The 19,453-nt window shown below is 45.5% G+C and overlaps 1 long non-coding RNA gene across 1 annotated transcript in view; it reads left to right on the top strand.

The window, feature by feature from the left end:
* Positions 1 to 1,604: 1,604 nt before the first annotated feature.
* Positions 1,605 to 19,453, top strand: part of LOC103170389 — a 29,781-nt gene continuing 11,932 nt past the window's right edge. The window contains exons 1-3 of the long non-coding RNA XR_486140.2: positions 1,605 to 1,766; positions 2,353 to 2,467; positions 7,009 to 7,115. This is a non-coding gene — a long non-coding RNA (uncharacterized LOC103170389). The remainder of the gene's footprint in view (positions 1,767 to 2,352; positions 2,468 to 7,008; positions 7,116 to 19,453) is intronic.

The following is a 19,453-nucleotide window of genomic DNA, read 5'->3' as shown; positions in this document are numbered from 1 at the left end:
TTTGGGAAAGGCAGGCCTGCATAAGTGCTTGGTGCCAGGTTAGGAAAGAATTCCTGAAAAAATGATGACGTTGGAAACTGGGCAGCCTGAACTTCACTGAAACCATGCCTTATTGCTTCCAAGATGGTACTGATGGCTCTATACTTCTTCCCCAGATTGAAACCATTAATAATAATGCTTCTAATATGGCACTAGTTAAAAAGTTAAATGTATGAATTAAATATGTTGTGAGCATGCTCTTTCTGTTCCCTTTTTAGATTATCATAGAAAAATAAATCAGCTCTCTGTGGGTTACTTATTTTTCATTTTTTCCCCTCATCTGTCATTTTGTTGTGATTTTTCTTTCCATCTTTTCTAAACATCTGGTTTCCCTTTATTTCCTATTTTTCACTTCTATTTACTTTTTGACAGTTTTATTCTTTTTCAAGCTCTTAACTTTTCACAATTTTCTTTATTTTTTTGGTCTTTGGTATTTTCCTTTCCTCCTGGTCCCACTTGCATTTCAGGAAACTGCATTTTTCTCCCATTCCTTAGCTTCTTTTCTGAATTCTAAGAACTGAAGTTTACACCATCCATTTTCTTTCACAGTTGGTTCTCATCCTTTTTTTTCCCCCTGAACTCCCTTATATACTGAATGTAGTTTCCTAGGTGGTTTTCTTTTTTCTCATTGTCTTTTGAGTTCAACATTTTATTTCTTTACTTCTTTTAGTTATTCTTCATTTGCTTAAGTTTGTTCCCTGAAGGACCAAGCTAGTCTAGTTCTCTTTGTCATAAAGAGAACATTCCTTTCCAGGCAACAGGCTTAATAAAGCCCTCTGGAAAATCTGAATTCACTCCAAAGGCACATTTGGAGGGGCTTTTCTTTTGTGAAAAACTGTTAAAATTACAAGTGTTATCCAGGGCCGTTTTTTCGTGAGCAAGGATAACAAAAATATTGTAATAAAAGTGGGCCAGAATCCACTTTTGATAAATAGTATGGCAAAACCACTCTTCTTTTACCAAGCTAATCCATTCTTATGACAATCTTAAGCCTTTAGTCTCATGGTCTTCCTTCGAGGGCAGGCCCTGTCACACAAGTTAGATTTTTTGGAATAAATTAATGCTAAGCCTGCTTAGTTCAGCGGGGATGCAGATATCAAATCTTAAAAAAGCCTTGTTTATTGCCTTTTGGCCTCTTTAAAGTGCCTAGTGGATTTTCATGCTTGTGGAAATGACAAGCCAGCCGTGGCAAAGATCAAATGGAGTCAGGTGCTGTGCCCATTTCTCTCCGTCCATCTGCCAATCCACTTCAGCTACGGGGTGGGCAAACCCCTCTACCACCCCTCCACTCTTCCAGAGTCCTGCCTCTCTCTGAGCAGGAAACTGGGATAGAGTCTGAGGGGGTCTAGGATGAGAACACTGGCCACGGGGGACTAAGCTGAGATCTGGAAATCGATTTTTTCTCGTGACCAATGCCAGGATCCAACTCACACGCCTCCCAGGGTGAAACACTGTAGTGGTTCATTAAGCCGCTGGGCCACTTAGCAGCTTACTCTCTCTTGCTGCTTTGTGAATTAACATCTCTGCTGCCACCACACCAGACCTCTGTTTTATTTCAGTGACAAAAGGCTGCTGAATGAATAGCAGTTTTCTGAAGAGCCCTGTAGAGGCACAGCACTTCAAATTTTCCGCTGAAAACAACGGCAATCTACCATTCTTATCATCATCATCGTGTTGGGAAATCGCAGTACAAAGAAGTCTCATAATGTGTGTCAACTCAGTACCCGGTAATTTTAATATGGGGATGGTTAGTAATCAATGGCTTGGACTCTATAGGTGGGATCAGAGGAGCTCGAATGAACACCATCTCTGCTATATCGTACTGTCCCAAGCACTTAGTTCAGGGCCCTGCACACACTAAGCGCCCCCAAAATATGATTAAATGATTGATCCTCTTCAAAGGCCCTCTACACTCATGTCTCTTTTAGACTTCTGCAACTCATGATTCTTCCTGTCTTCTACCTTCTTCTTCTCCCATACTCCCTACCCTCCCCCTTCCCCTTCTGTTTTAAATGATGTTCTGCTACACAATGAGGCAATCTGGATCAAAAGCTCAGCACTGAAAAAGAAAAATGCAACTGGGTGAAGAGATTGGATCCAAATCAAAACGTTTCTGTACTTTGGCCATTAGCACACACAGGCTAACTGTTGAGAAAGATGGATGTTCAAAAGATAGGGTGGTGGAAAGCACCTGCTTTCTCACGCTGGTTTATGTTTGCTGTCTTGATAAAAATGCAAGGCAGTCTATGCAGAAGTTGTTCAGAAACACTATTCACATGGTAATTCCTTTGTATCTGAATAATTTCTTTTCAGGTGCTGAAGTGAATGCCTTAAGTTTGTCCATGGCCATGTTTGAGTGTCTGGCTTATTTCCTAGATCAAAGATGACCAGTGTGTCTGCAACTCCCAAGGACTGCACGTCCAACTGAGTAAGGCCTGTTTGTATTACCAACCCCTCTCCCCTTCCCTGCACCCCCAATCCAACTCCCAGTCAAGTCAGGCTAAACCTGGCTCTTTTTGGATCACTAACATGTCACGGTTAGGATTTTCCCACATCAGTTCCATTCCTGACTAAGGACAAATTCACAGCAGTAGGTGGGAGCTTCCTGTCCTAGTTTCCCCTTTCCAAATTCTTAGCCTAAATAATAGATAGGGCCTTGAACCAGCTTTGAGCCAGGAGTGTTTACTATGGGATCGGTTGGCTGGTCGGTTATGATGTTTATAAGCTGCGTACTAAGAGCTGATCATTGTGCTGAACATTAGGGAAGGTAGAGCATAACTGCATCAGACACAGCCCTTCCTCTCCTTCTCCCCCCCACTCCTTCCACTGAGAACTCACAATCTAAGTGGGTCTAGACGGACACAAAGCCTGATAACAGTGAATCAAGAGCAGCCTTGAGTAAGAGTCAACAAACCAAGATGAGGGTGATAAGATAAATGAATAATGCTTAGAGGTACTTTGGTGACTCCCTCAGGCAAGTAGTTTTATGTCCCTGGACCCTCATCTTTCCTCTCCTCAAAACCCTCCACTTGTTTCCCCTATCTCTCATCAATTCAAACCTCTTCAAGAGCAGCTATAGCTCTTCCCCAACTCACACCTTAGCTCTCTGTCCCCTTTTTTTTCTATTTTTAGTGGGATTTTTTTAAAGTGCTTATACAAGCTAATTGGGTTGGACACAGTCCATGTCCCACATGGGGCTCACATTCTTAATCCCCATTTTACAGCTGAGGGAACTGAGGCACGGAAAAGTGAAATGACTTGCCCAAGGTCACACAAGAGACCAGTGTTGGAGTTGGGATTAGAGCCCTGGTCCTTCTGGCTCCCAGGCCCATGCTTTATCCACTAGGCCACAAGGCCATCCTGTTTCCTTGTTCGCCTGTTATTCTTCAATCCATTCTCTTCTTTCCTCCCAAATCAACCTTCTACTTGTTTCTCATTCCTGACTCACCCGTCTCCTTATTCATTCATTCATTCAATAGTTTTATTGAGCGCTTACTATGTGCAGAGCACTCTACTAAGCACTTGGAATATGCAATTCGGCAACAGATAGAGACAATCCATCCCTGGCTCACGCTGATCCCCTAGCATGGAACGGTACCTCTGGTCTGTAAACTCATTGTGGGTGGGGAATGTCACTGTTTATTACTGTATTGTAGTTTCCCAAGAGCTTAGTACAGTGCTCTGCACACAGTAAGTGCTCAATAAATACGATTGAATGAATGAATGAATTCCCTCCCCACTGTCCATCCAGCACACCCCCTGCTCTGCCCACATTCAAAGCCAGCCTAAACTCCCACCTCCTCCAAAGAGCTTTCCCTGATTAAATTCCCAGCACCTTAAGCCATATAATCAGTCAGTCAATCGTATTTACTGAGGGTTTACTGTGTGCAGAGCACTCTACCAAGCCCTTGGGAGAGTACAGCATAACAACATAACAGACACATTCCCTGCCCACAACAAGCTTATAGTCTAGAGGGGAGATGGACATTAATATAAACAGTTTATGGATATGTACGTAAGTGCTGTGGGGCTGGGTCGAGGGGGATGAATAAAGGGAGCAAGTCAATATGACGCAGAAGAGAGTTGAAGAAAAGGAAAAGAGGGTTTAGTCAGGGAAGGCCTCTTGGAGGAGATGTGCTTTCAATCAGGCTTTGAAATGGGGGAGAAATACTCTCAGTATTATTATTCTTGTTCATTGTGGGCAGGGAATGTGTCTACCAACTCTGTTGCATTTTACTCTCCCAAGCACTTAGTAAAGTGCTTTGCACTTACTGTGTAAGTACAATACAGTAAATACATAGAATAAATACATAAATACAATACATACAATACAATAAATAAATACAATAAATGCCATCCATTGAATGTTCAGGGCACATTTCTCCACTCCTCACAAACCTCCAGTGGTTGCCCATCCACCTCCGCATCAAATAGAAACTCCTCACCACTGACTTCCAAGCACTCAGTCACCTTCTCACCTCCAACCTCTTCTGGCTACTCTTCTACTACAACCCAGACCACTAACTTTGCTCCTCTAATGCCAACCTTCTCACTGCACCTTTATCTCTTCCATCTCTCCACTGCCCTCTCACCCATGTCCTGCCTCTGGCCTGGAATGCTCTCCCCCTTCATAGCCGTCAGAAAATTACTCTCCCCACCTTCAAAACCTTATTGAAGGGTACATTTCCTCCAATAGGCCTTCCCTGACTAAGCCTCCTTTCTTTTTCCACCACCCCTTTTTGCACCACCTTGACTTGCTCCCATTATTCTTCCCCCTGCAGACACAGCATTTACATACATATTTGTAAATTTATTTACTTATATTAATGTTTGTCTTTCCCTCTAGACCGTAAGCTGGTTGTGAGTAGGGAATGTGTCTGTTATATTATTATAATGTACTCTCCCAAGCACTTAATAGAGTGCTCTGCACACAGTAAGTGCTTAATAAACATGATTGACTGAGTGGCTGACTTAACCTCTCCATGCCTCAGTTTTCTCACATGTAAAATTAGGATTCAATTACCGTTCACCTTCCTACTTTGACTCTGAGGCCTATCTGAGACCATGACTGACCTGAATATCTTTTATCTACCCCAGACTTACAACAGAGCTTGGCACAAAGTAAGTGCTTAACAAATACCACAAAAATTCCCCTGTAGGCTGTAAGTTCATTATGGGCAGGGATGATGTTTACCAACTCTGTTATAGCATACTCTCCCAACATCTTAGTACAGTGCTCTGCACTCAGTAAGCACTCAACAAATTCCATTGATTGATTGACTGATTGATTGATTCCCTGAGGTTTGGAATGAGGAGTGGACTCATCGAGACTAGTCAGTGCCAGAGATCAACAGTGGCTAATCCGGCATGACCAATGCTTTTAAAAGAAGTTTCTCTCTTGATTTCCATAGGAAGAGATTCAGTTTCACCCTCCTGGGAAAATCTGAGGTTGTCAGATTCATGGCTGTCTCTGTATCTCTGGCATACTTGTCAGATGAGCCTTTAGTGGGATTACCACATTGTAAGTGTTTGGAGGTTAGCCAGCCCATTGCTAACCAAGATGAATTCTAGATGAGGATATTGGCTTTGTAAAGGTTGAGGCAATGCCACGGTGGTTTAGGACTCTGGCACTAGGTCTCATGTCCGTGAAGGGAAAAGATTCTGATATTCATTCATTCATTCATTCATTGAATCATATTTATTGAATGCTTACCAAGTGCAAAGCACTGTTCTAAGTGCTTGAGAGACTACAATAAAACAACAGACACATGCCCTGCCCCCGGTGATATTCAAATGATATTGTACCTGCTTTACAGTAATTTCAGGTTTTACATTTTCAATTTCTATTATGTCTGGGTTCTGTTGGATTATCTTTATCTCCATCTGCCTTGCTAAAACCTTTTTTTTAATGCTGATTAGATAGATTTCCCAACCTCCAGTCTGAGGGGGGAAGGAGAAAAGCATTAACTGTAATAAATAGGTTTTATAAAAGTTTTAAATCCCACTATAGTTAATCAGTTTGAACAAGACATTTGAGATGTAAATAGCTTTTAAAAGTAAACAGAGCTTTACACCAAGTGACAGCTACTATTACATTTTCGGCTTCTGAGTGTGAGAAAATTAATGTACCAAAAAAGTGCCGACTATTTAAAGGTGTCTTGCTCCAGACACTTTTAACAACTGAGATTTGCACTGGGTCCACCACTGAAGTGTCTCCTCATTAAATTATATACTGTACATTAGAAACAGATGTAACACTGGAAACCTTGCGTGATAGCACCTTTTTGCCATTTTTCAATTAAGACATTGCTGAAACAGAAAGCAGAAAGACCAGGTCAGTCCTTCTACCTTGAGGAAAGGTGAAACCAGTGATTTTCCAAGGCCCTGGGTGTCTAACTAGTGATTGCCTAAAAAGCTAACCCCTTGCCCTGTGATTGGTTCATTGTCGAAGAAACAGTAGTAACTTTCAGACCTTACAACTTGGAACATTCAAAGACACACAATAGAATGGCTTTTCAAAGCTGGGTCTTGCTGCGGGGGGGGGGGGGGGAGGTGTGGGGGGAACCCTTCGAGGGCCTAAAAGGATTTTGGGGGTGAAGAAACACAGAAAAAGAGTATACCTGCTATTTCTATTCACTGAAAAAAACATTCCAAGAGCCCTTCCCGGGAAATCCCAGGAAAGCAGGAAGATGCTTAATATTGGAATCAACTGTGTCCAATTCCTTCTTCTCCCTCTCTAAGCAGCATGCCCTCGAGGAAAGATCCAGGGCCTGGGAGTCAGAGCACCTGGGCTCTCATCCCAGCTCTGCAAAACTGGGAGAGCATCGATGGATATTTCCTTCTTCCCCCTTTTTCCCTCTTCCTTCTTCACTTGCCACCTTCTTCATTCCCTGACTCAGGATTTTCTCTCCCAGCCCTCCACCTCCCCCAGCCCCATCACATCTCTTCCTGTCTCTTCTTTGTTTGCAGGATCGCAAGCAGCTTGCCCAAACCCAGGAGAACTTGGGGAATGGAAAAAGATGACTATGATAGGTTGTACAGGCTGTGGTTGTGGACGGGAAGCTTGAGAAAAGGAGGTAAGGAGGTAACGTTGTTTAATTCTCAAGGGACAAGACAACACTCTGCTGAACGAAACGGAATTATTATGCTTATTTTATAACTGAGATCTAGACAGGTTCAGTAACTCATCAAAGAGTACATAATGATTCAGTGGTGTTGCTGGGAGTAGAGCTCAAGCCCACCATTTCAGCTTCTCTAAACTGGTGTCCAGAAAGAAAGCAGCAGGATGAAAGTGAATTTTTTTGTTTCCTGCTCAGTCTTGACAGCCAGGCCCCTGATGGGTAGGAACTTGGGTCAAATGAGTGAAAATAAAGGAAAGGCTGTTAAATCCCTCACTCTATTCCCCTCCATCTGACATACATTTTTCCATGGAGACCAAGTTTGAAAGGCTGCTGGAAGCCAGCAGCTTAGAGTGAAGCCTCTCATTTGTAGACCTACCAGCAATAACATTAGCATGTGAAGCTTGAAAACAGGGAGGGGAATTAGAAAGATTCCAGTTTCCAGGAAAGCAAATGGGCAGACAAGTTCTGGTTGGCTTTATTCTGCTAGCTATCCATCACTAGCTCATTGGATGATTCCTTTTAACCTGCTGATGTATTCTGCAGGAACCTTCACCTACAGAGAGAGAAACAGAGGAGGAGAGAGAGAGCATCAGTAGCTTTCTTTGGTCACACCTACACCCCTCCCCCACTCACTCAGATAAATTAAGGTACAAATCCCCCCCCCGCAGATTTGCATTTTGGTCTGAAATGACACAAAAGGAAGACCAATGGGTACCTTGGGGGTTGGAAGTAATCAATTCACTGGCTAAGTAAGAGCAGCCTTTGTCTTAACTATTCCGATCAATTCATTTTTTCTGAAGAGACATGGCCTGCAGTTGTCCTTCTCAAGACAGAAGCAAGCAAAGTGGCTTTTCTAAACCATGTACCAGATGTTCTATGGCCCTCCCAGCTGTTTATTTTCATATGGTTTTCTCTGCTGGGAATTTTTCATTTCAAGAAACAAATCTCTTCAAATTGCTTTACACCCAAAGTTAGATTTCCCATTACTGGATGTATGCAGATATACCCCAAACAGAGATAAACACTGGGTGACATCATTTCTCTAAGAGACTGTCAATGTTCAAAGGGGTTCCAGATGGCCTTTTTTAGCTACTGCCTCGTGGAAGTAGTGTGGGGTGAAGGAGAGGAGAGAGCAGAATTCTCTCATTCAGCTTTCACCCCCTGAAATCCTGTTTGGAGCAGCTGAGGGGTAATTTGTACTAGAGGCATTCGTTCCAGATTAGCTTTGTGAATGGTAGAATTGTAACCAATAAAGTAACTCATCCATTCAGTTTACAGTTCTCTTAAATTCCTTAAATTGAAAGCAATTTTAATAGTGAAAACTGCTGGCTTTTCCTTCACATTTCCCAACTCTTCTCCTTTTTCTCCTCTCAAGAGGTCACCTCCTTGGACCAGATGCTTGTCGTATCCTGGCTAATTCAAGTAGTAGTAGTAGGAAGACTAGTGATGGCCTCAATGCACTGTAGAAAAACACTTGTGAAAGTACAAAAGAGAAGTGATGCATTCCCTAAAGCACTTTGATAGTCTCCCCAGCCACACAGCATTTATGTAAAAATTTCCCTTATCCTTAATTTATTTTAATGATGGTCTCCCCCTGCCGACTGTAAACTCCTTGTGGGTGGGGATCACATGTACCAGCTCTGTTGTACTTTCTGAAACACTTAGCACAATGTTATGCACACAGTAAGTGCTTAGTAAATAACATTGATCGATTGATTGATTCCCTGACCACAAGGCGCTTACCCCTTACAGGAGAGACAGACAAGATGGTTTACAGCTAGTTTAATGAAAACAAATAATTGAATGTAAAATTAAATAAACAAATATACAAAAGTGTTGAGGATGGGTGTGAATGAATATGTAGGTGCTAGGAATGGCAAGTGGGTTTGTAAAATTTGAGCAGTTGAGGATTAAGCTGGGAAGTTTTGTATGAGGAGCTGGGATTTTAGGAGGTTTGGACTATGGGGGAGAACTGTGGTCAGACAGATTTTCGGAGGGAGAGGAGTTCCAGGCCAAGGGAAGGAAGTGAGAGATTCCAGAGTGAGGAACAGTCAGGATTTCTTGGGAGCAATCATTGAAGAGAGCCAATACATAAGAGGAGGAGAGTTGGTGAAAAGCCTTATTGGTCGTGAGATGGTTAGATGGTTTTCCTTGATGGAGAAGGACATGGGGAGCCAGTGGAGGGTTTTGAAGAGTGGAGAGATGGGTGCTGAGCTATGCTTCAAGAAGATGATCTGTGAAATACTGGACAATATAGACTGGATGGGGAGAGAGGCTAGAGGCAGGAAGACCAGTGAGGAGCTGATGCTGTGGTCTAGCCTCGATATTACCCGAGTTTAGACCAGGAATGTGATTGTTTGGGTGCAGAGGAAGGGGCGGGAGATGTTGTTTAGGTAAAATTGGTAGGATTTGGCAGTAGATTGCAAGAGTTGAAAGATGGCAATGAGTTGTGGGCATCTGGATTGTGCATTTCTGGGACAGGAAGGATGGTGCTGTTATTGATGAAGATGGGAAAGTTAGGACGAAGAGTGGGTTAGGGTGGAACGCTGAAGAGTTCCATTTTAGACATGTTGAGTTTGAGGAGCTAGTGGGACAGTCAAGGTTAAAACATCATTTAGCATCAATCCATTTCTCAGAAAGTTCCAATAATTACCCATTCCTTTTCACATTAGACAGAAACTCCTGTCTAATGGCTTTGAGGTACTCCATCGGCTCCCTCTTTTTGAGTTCTTTGCTCGCTTCTCCCACTACTCCCCAGCTCTAGTTCTTTTATTTCTCTCAAGCTCACCTTCTTACCGAGCCTCGTTCTGGACTCTTCCACCTCTGATCCCTTGCTCATAACCTTCCTCCTGCCTGGAATCCCTTCATCCTTCAAATCTACCCTATCTTCAAAGCCCTCCTGAAATCTCACCTTTTAGAGGAGAATTTCCCCCAGTTAATTTTCTTCTCCAAAGGTCACATCCTCCCAACTTCCACCTCAACACTTTTGAACCTACAGCTGACCATAGCCTTTTCTCGCATGTTAATTTACATCCTCAGTGATTTAAGCACTCATTTTTACATCTATCCATCTTTCGATTCTCTTCTGTCTCCTATCGGTGAATTGTTTTGGGTCTGTCTCCATTAGGTGGTAAGTTCCTTGAGGGCAGAGACTGTGTCATTGATCTCTATTATATCAACAAATCAATGAATAAATTCAATCGCTCGTATTTCTTGGGCACTTACTGTGTGCAGAGCACTGTACTAAATGTTTCGTATTCATTGAGTACTTATGGTAGGCAGAGCAATGTACTAAGCATGTAGGGAGTACAATACAGTAGAGTTGGTAGACATGATCCCTGCCCTCAAGAAGTTTAACTGGACTCTTTCAAGCTCTTAGCCCAGTGCTCTGCCCATGGTTGGCACTCAGTAAATGGGATCGATTGATTTTTTTCTGATAAATAAATAAGGCCAAATGAATCATTTCTGAGAGACAATCACAAGTAGACTTTGGAACAGCTGATTTTCAGTGACTTGGAGGGGAAAAAGCCTGGCTTCTAATCCCAGCCCCACCATATGTTTGCTGGGTGACCTTGGGCAAGTCACTTAGCTTTTGCTGAGCCTCAATTTCCTCCTCTGTAAAATGGGGATCAGATACCAGTTCTCCCTCCCCCGTAGACTATGAGCTCCGGGTGGGTCAGGGACTATGTCTGAACTGATTGTATTGTATCTACCCCAGTGCTGAGAACAGCTCTTGGCACATAGTTAGTGCTTAACCATTACCAGAATTATTATTATTACCCAGTCATGATTTGGAATGAATTGTAGTCTTGAATTATTTCAGAAATAATTTAGGGTGATAGCCCCAAGTGCCTTTTTCCAAGAAGTTTTCCCTTCAACTTTCAAGCTCGTGGGTGCTTTAAGGGAAATGGAACCCATGCACTCTTCTGATTCAGTTATAGTTGAGTCACCAAAAGATTTTTGTGAGAGCTCTTTGACCCCAAAAGTCTTTTGAGCCTTTTCATAGAATTCTTTCAGGCCACTTTTCTTAGAAACAGGAAACTGGGCTTGGCTGAGAATAAGCAAACTTGAGCACTAAACCGAGGAGGTTCGAGTGAGTTTGAACGCTGGCAAAATGTGTGTACCCACCTCTGAACAGGGATACCCAAATGGCCTAAAGAGGAATTTGAAGATCTCAGCCAGAGATTCATCCATGAGCTGGGGCTGATCTGTCTTGAAATGGCACCTAATCTAGCAGGCACAGTAGTGTATGATTTTAAGCATAGTTCAGGTTGGATGGAGTAACTGCTTGGCCTATGATTAACATCTTGCAGTAAGCCACCTATGATGAGCAATCTAATATTTGTGGTCTCAGTATGGTTCACTCTGGCCATTTCCATGTAAACCGTATTATCATAATTGTTCCTTGGCTAACCATGTATAACTCATTCCCCACCCATAATTATATAATTAAATTAATTCCATCTTAAAGTGCATTGGTAGGAGAGTTTTCTATATGGTTTCCTGTATTATTAAAGAACCATGCCCTCATAAGTCTATTTTTGGAAGCCAAGAAATCCGCATGTTATACATTATAAAGGATTGTATGCATAGACTTCTGTCAAACTGTGAGCCAAGATCCACTAACATTACTTCAGACAGCCAGCAGTATTTAGGGAGCATAGGAAATTGAGTTGCAAAGCAAAAATTACTGATACAGTTGATGAGAAAAGATAGAGGAGGATATATAAAAAAATGTAGTTATTTCTCTCTCTGCAAGCCTATCACCCAGGTGGGATGAAGAATTGGGCTCTGGGGAGAGAGTCCCTAGGTAGAAGACATAGTTTGTGATTCTTTGGCAGGCAGGGAGGTGGTCTTGACTTAAAATAAGGGGTTTTTTTTGTTTAAAAGTATTTGTTAAGCACTTACTCTGTGCCAGGGGCTGTAATAAGCACTGGGATAGATGATAATAATAATAATAATAATGTTGGTATTTGTTAAGCGCTTACTATGTGCAGAGCACAGTTCTAAGCACTGGGGTAGATACAGGGTAATCAGGTTGTCCCACGTGAGGCTCACAGTTAATCCCCATTTTACAGATGAGGTAACTGAGGCCCAGAGAAGTTAAGTGACTTGCCCACACTCACACAGCTGACAAGTGGCAGAGCCGGGAATCGAACCCATGACCTCTGACTCCGAAGCCCAGGCTCTTTTCACTGAGCCATGCTGCTTCCCATACAGCTAATACAGGCTACATTATACAAACTAATCAGGATCGACACTGTCCCTGTCCCACCTGGGGCTCACAGTCTTAATCCCCATTTTAGAGATGAGGGAAGTGAGGCCCAGAGAAGTGAAGTGACTTGCCCAAGGTCACACAGTAGATCTCGGTGTCATCCTTGACTCGTCTTTCTTGTTCACCCCACACATCCTATCCGTTACCAAGACCTGCCGGTTTCACCTTTACAATATCGCCAAGTTCCACCCTTTCCTCTCCACCCAAACGGCTACCTTACTGCTATGGGCTCTCGTTATATCCCGGCTAGACTACTGTGTCAGCCTTCTCTCTGATCTCCCTTCCTCCTCTCTCGCCCCGCTCCGGTCTATTCTTCACTCCGCTGCCCGGCTCATCTTCCTGCAAAAACGATCTGGGCATGTCACTCCCCTTTTTAAACACCTCCAGTGGTTGCCTATCGACCTCCGCTCCAAACAAAAACTCCTCACTCTAATAATAATAATAATGTTGGTATTTAGGCTTCAAGGCTCTACATCACCTTGCCCCTTCCTACCTCTCCTCCCTTCTCTCTTTCTACTGCCCACCCCGCACGCTCCGCTCCTCTGCCGCCCACCTCCTCACCGTCCCTCGGTCTCACCTAACCCGCTGTTGACCCCTGGGCCACGTCCTCCCGCGGTCCTGGAATGCCCTCCCTCCTCACCTCCGCCAAACTAATTCTCTTCCCCTCTTCAAAACCCTACTTAAAACTCACCTCCTCCAAGAGGCCTTCCCAGACTGAGCTCCCCTTCTCCCTCTACTCCCTCTACCGCCGCCCCCTTCACCTCTCCGCAGCTTAACCCTCTTTTCCCCCCATTTCCCTCTGCTCCTCCCCCTCTACCTTCCCATCCCCTCAGCACTGTACTCATCTGCTCAACTGTATGTATTTTCATTACCCTATTTATTTTGTTAATGAAATGTACATCGCCTTGATTCCCTTTAGTTGCCATTGTTTTTACGAGATGTTCTTCCCCTTGACTCTATTTATTGCCATTGTTCTTGTCTGTCTGTCTCCCCCGATTAGACTGTAAGCCCGTCAAATGGCAGGGACTCTCTCTATCTGTTGCCGACTTGTTCATTCCAAGCGCTTAGTACAGTGCTCTGCACATAGTAAGCGCTCAATAAATACTACGCTGCCTCCCTTCCTTAACTTCTATTTTTAACCACTCAATCTCCAAGGGCTCCTTCCCCTCTGCCTTCAAACATGCCCACGTCTCCCCCATCCTAAAAAAACCCGCTCTTGACCCCACTTCCCCCTCCAGTTATCGTCCTATCTCCCTACTACCCTTCCTTTCCAAAATCTTAGAACGAGTCGTCTACAATCGATGCCTAGAATTCCTTAACTCCCATTCTCTCCTAGACCCCCTCCAATCTGGCTTCCGTCCCCTCCACTCTACCGAGACTGCTCTCTCTAAGGTCACCCATGACCTCCTTCTTGCCAAATCCAATGGCTCCTACTCCATTCTGATCCTCCTTGACCTCTCTGCTGCCTTTGACACTGTCGACCATCCCCTCCTCCTCCATACCTTATCTCACCTTGGCTTCACGGACTCTGTCCTCTCCTGGTTCTCCTCTTACCTCTCTGGCCGATCATTCTCGGTCTCCTACGCTGGAGCCTCCTCCCCCTCCCATCCTTTAACTGTTGGAGTTCCTCAAGGGTCAGTTCTTGGCCCTCTTCTGTTCTCCATTTACACTCACTCCCTCGGTGAACTCATCCACTCTCACGGCTTTGACTACCATCTCTACGCAGATGACACGCAGATCTACATCTCCGCCCCTGTCCTCTCCCCCTCCCTTCAGGCTCGCATCTCCTCCTGCCTCCGGGACGTCTCCACCTGGATGTCGGCCCGCCACCTAAAACTCAACATGAGCAAGACTGAGCTCCTCATCTTCCCTCCCAAGCCCGGTCCGCTCCCAGACTTCTCCATCACCGTGGATGGCACGACCATCCTTCCCGTCCCGCAGGCCCGCAATCTCGGTGTCATCCTTGACTCGTCCCTCTCGTTCACCCCACACATCCTATCTGTTACCAAGACCTGCCGGTTTCACCTCTACAATATCGCCAAGATCCGCCCTTTCCTCTCCACCCAAACGGCTACCTTACTATTACGGGCTCTCGTTATATCCCGGCTAGACTACTGTGTCAGCCTTCTCTCTGACCTTCCTTCCTCCTCTCTCGCCCCGCTCCGGTCTATTCTTCACTCCGCTGCCCGGCTCATCTTCCTGCAGAAACGATCTGGGCATGTCACTCCCCTTCTTAAACAACTCCAGTGGTTGCCTATCGACCTCCGCTCCAAACAAAAACTCCTCACTCTAGGCTTCAAGGCTCTCCATCACCTTGCCCCTTCCTACCTCTCCTCCCTTCTCTCTTTCTACCGCCCACCCCGCACGCTCCACTCCTCTGCCGCCCACCTCCTCGCCGTCCCTCGGTCTCGCCTATCCCGCCGTCGACCCCTGGGTCACGTCCTCCCGCGGTCCTGGAACGCCCTCCCTCCTCACCTCCGCCAAACTGATTCTCTTTCCCTCTTCAAAACCTTACTTAAAAATCACCTCCTCCAAGAGGCCTTCCCAGACTGAGCTCCTCTTCCCCCTCTACTCCCTCTGCCATCCCCCCTTTACCTCTCCGCAGCTAAAGCCTCATTTTCCCCTTTTCCCTCTGCTCCTCCACCTCTCCCTTCCCATCCCCACAGCACTATACTCATCCGCTCAACTGTATATATTTTCGTTACCCTATTTATTTTGTTAATGAATTGTACATCGCCTTGATTCTATTTAGTTGCCATTGTTTTTACGAGATGTTCTTCCCCTTGACGCTGTTTAGTGCCATTGTTCTTGTCTGTCCGTCTCCCCCGATTAGACTGTAAGCCCGTCAAACGGCAGGGACTGTCTCTATCTGTTGCCGACTTGTTCATCCCAAGCGCTTAGTACAGTGCTCTGCACATAGTAAGCGCTCAATAAATACTATTGAATGAATGAATGAATGAATGAAAAAGAGGCGGAGCCGATTCATCCCCTTTCTACTTATTGTCTACTTATTATCATTAGTCCTCTGTTTTTCTTCTGCCTTGATTTTATTTCCTGGGAATCAGGGAGGCAGAGTGGCTCAGGGACTTGGGCACATACCATATTATGCACAACCTCTTTCCAGTTATGGAAAGTCCTTCCCCACGCCCAACTCTTCCCTTCCCCCGTCTCTCCTCTCCCTGCCTTTCTTGCTTCCATTTCCGGCACCTTCACCTCATCCTCCCTTACTAGTCTCTCCACCCACAGTGAGGAAACTGGGGCAAGGAGAAGTGAAGTGACTTGCCCCAGGTCACACAGGAAGCTAGTGGCAGAGCCTGGATCAGATCCCAGGCTTGTACCCTTTCAGAGAAGCAGTGTGGCTCAGTGGAAAGAGCTTGGGCTTGGGAGTCAGAGGTCGTGGGTTCGAATCCCTGCTCTGCCACTTGTCAGCTGTGTGACTGTGGGCAAGTCACAACTTCTCGGTGCCTCAGTTACCGCATCTGTAAAGTGGGGATTAACTGTGAGCCTTATGTGGGACAACCTGATTACCCTGTATCTACCGCAACGCTTAGAACAGTGCTCTGCACATAGTAAGCGCTTAACAAATACCAACATTATTATTACTAGGCCACACTGCTTCTCATGTTAGATGACAGCATTTGCCCCCAGGGTTTCTGGGATATCTATGTTCCAGCTTCCTAGGCAAGTTGGACTAATGAGGGTCCCCTCCTGGCCTGAAACCCCTCGAACAAAGACCCTGGGCCTGGAGGGAAACTGGAGTGCAAGCAAACTCCATGGCTGCTGCAGTCTTTACTCCTGTATGTACTGCCTGTTCCAAGTGGCCATGTTTGATAGATGTGGTGGAGGATTGATGGGGAAGGGAGGGGCTTCTTCCACACTTTCAAAACTCTAGAGACTGCCTGGCTTGGGTCTGACACAGTACTAAGCTCTTGGGAGAGTACAATAGCAACTTCAAGAAGCTGACAATCTAGTGGGAGAGACAGACACTAAAATAAATTACAGATAGAAGAAGAGAAAGGAAAATTAGATAGATAGGTGAAGAAGTGCTTAAGTGGTAGGGTCCTAAGTCAATATGTCCTGAAGGTCAGTCCCTTGATTTTCAGTGAGCTCACAATAGAAGACAGGTTATCTCCATTTTAAAGATGAGGAAACTGGGACCCAGAGAGGTTAGGTAACTTGCTCAAGATCAAAGCAAGAACAAAGCAAGTCTGGGGCAGAGCTGGGGCTCAAACCAGGATCTTCTGACTCTTTCTACTGGGTCATGCTGCCCCCCAGTGATTTCCTTAATCTCCTTCTTTTTGTTTGATTGCAGCTTCAGACTTTCTAAAAGCTAGTAAAAATAAATGGGGCTTTTGAAGGTTTCTTAAAGCTCCACCCTATTCTTCCAAAATGTGTGTTTTCACTATGCCTTTTGACCAGAACACTCTACTGTGGTGTTGGAAGAGATAGCTTGCATGATTGCATGCGGGATTGGACAGGAGCATTAAATGTGCTCGTCCCCCACTTTTTAGGAAAACTGGGTGTTTTTGAGGTTACTCTCCTACTTTTCCATTCCCATAAAGAAAATCTCTGAGTGAAATTGATGTACTTTGTAAATTGGTATGATTAAACCAAAATCAATTGTAATAAAAATAGAAGATCTTCTAATTGCTAACTTTGGGCCAAGAACTATACTAAGCACTGGGGTTGATATAATATTGTCACATCAGACCCAGTCCCTGTCCCACCCGGGGCTCACTTCTAAGTGGGACGGAGAGTGGCTATTGAATCCCCATTTTACAGATGAGGAAACTGAGGCTTAGAGAAGTAAAGTTATCGCCCTATCTCCCTACTACCCTTCCTTTCCAAAATCCTAGAACGAGTCGTCTACAATCGCTGCTTAGAATTCCTTAACTCCCATTCTCTCCTAGACCCCCTCCAATCTGGCTTCCGTCCCCTCCACTCTACCGAGACTGCTCTCTCTAAGGTCACCCATGACCTCCTTCTTGCCAAATCCAATGGCTCCTACTCCATTCTAATCCTCCTTGACCTCTCTGCTGCCTTTGACACTGTCGACCATCCCCTCCTCCTCCATACCTTATCTCACCTTGGCTTCACGGACTCTGTCCTCTCCTGGTTCTCCTCTTACCTCTCTGGCCGGTCATTCTCGGTCTCCTTCGCTGGAGCCTCCTCCTCCTCCCATCCTTTAACTGTTGGAGTTCCTCAAGGGTCAGTTCTTGGCCCTCTTCTGTTCTCCATTTACACTCACTCCCTCGGTGAACTCATCCGCTCTCACGGCTTTGACTACCATCTCTACGCAGATGACACGCAGATCTACATCTCCGCCCCGTCCTCTCCCCCTCCCTTCAGGCTCGCATCTCCTCCTGCCTCCGGGACGTCTCCACCTGGATGTCGGCCCGCCACCTAAAACTCAACATGAGCAAGACTGAGCTCCTCATCTTCCCTCCCAAACCCGGTCCTCTCCCAGACTTCTCTATCACCGTGGATGGCACGACCATCCTTCCCGTCTCTCAGGCCCGCAGTCTCGGTGTCATCCTTGACTCGTCCCTCTCGTTCACCCCACACATCCTATCCGTTACCAAGACCTGCCGGTTTCACCTTTACAATATTGCCAAGATCCGTCCTTTCCTCTCCACCCAAACGGCTACCTTACTATTACGGGCTCTCGTTATATCCCGGCTAGACTACTGTGTCAGCCTTCTCTCTGACCTCCCTTCCTCCTCTCTTGCCCCGCTCCGGTCTATTCTTCACTCCGCTGCCCGGCTCATCTTCCTGCAGAAACGATCTGGGCATGTCACTCCCCTTCTTAAACAACTCCAGTGGTTGCCTATCGACCTCCGCTCCAAACAAAAACTCCTCACTCTAGGCTTCAAGGCTCTCCATCACCTTGCCCCTTCCTACCTCTCCTCCCTTCTCTCTTTCTACCACCCACCCCGCACGCTCCGCTCCTCCGCCGCCCACCTCCTCACCATCCCTAGGTCTCGCCTATCCCGCCGTCGACCCCTGGGTCACGTCCTCCTGCGGTTCTGGAACGCCCTCCCTCCTCACCTCCGCCAAACTGATTCTCTTTCCCTCTTCAAAACCCTACTTAAAAATCACCTCCTCCAAGAGGCCTTCCCAGACTGAGCTCCTCTTCCCCCTCTACTCCCTCTGCCATCCCCCCTTTACCTCTCCGCAGCTAAAGCCTCATTTTCCCCTTTTCCCTCTGCTCCTCCACCTCTCCCTTCCCATCCCCACAGCACTGTACTCGTCCGCTCAACTGTATATATTTTCGTTACCCTATTTATTTTGTTAATGAATTGTACATCGCCTTGATTCTATTTAGTTGCCATTGTTTTTACGAGATGTTCTTCCCCTTGACGCTGTTTATTGCCATTGTTCTTGTCTGTCCGTCTCCTCCGATTAGACTGTAAGCCCGTCAAACGGCAGGGACTGTCTCTATCTGTTGCCGACTTGTTCATCCCAAGCGCTTAGTACAGTGCTCTGCACATAGTAAGCGCTCAATAAATACTATTGAATTTGCCCAAGATCGCACAGCAGGACAGCAGCTGAACCGGGCTCAGAACTCAGGGTCCTCTGACTTCCAGGCCCATCCTCTTTCCACTAGGCCATGCTGCTTTAAGCTAAAAGTTCAAAAGAGACAATTCTTTCCACCAAAAGCCAGGAAGCCTTGATTTATGGATGGCAGTCCAGCTGAAGAATCTGCAATTTACAGCTTAAGGCTTGGAGATATCTGATGGGAGACAATGGATCATTGACCTTTTCTTCTGCTAAAGAATGGGGGAAAATAGAGGGGCACAATACCCATCTCCATGATGCCAATACTAGACTGGAGATGCATAGGGAAAGCCTTTTCTCATAACTGTCATCAATACACTATCGCACAAAGGGGTGACACAACACGTGGTGTTAATTAGTGGGAAAGCTTCTGCCTTTTTTCACAGAGCTCAGGCCCCCCACCCTCTTACAAAATGATGTTCCCTGATAGAGCTCATTGCTAGCACAGCTCTGGATCTGG

This window comes from Ornithorhynchus anatinus, chromosome X5 (assembly GCF_004115215.2).
Source record: "Ornithorhynchus anatinus isolate Pmale09 chromosome X5, mOrnAna1.pri.v4, whole genome shotgun sequence".
In the NCBI taxonomy this organism is placed as follows: domain Eukaryota; kingdom Metazoa; phylum Chordata; class Mammalia; order Monotremata; family Ornithorhynchidae; genus Ornithorhynchus; species Ornithorhynchus anatinus.
This window is presented reverse-complemented; position numbering and strand designations above follow the sequence as displayed.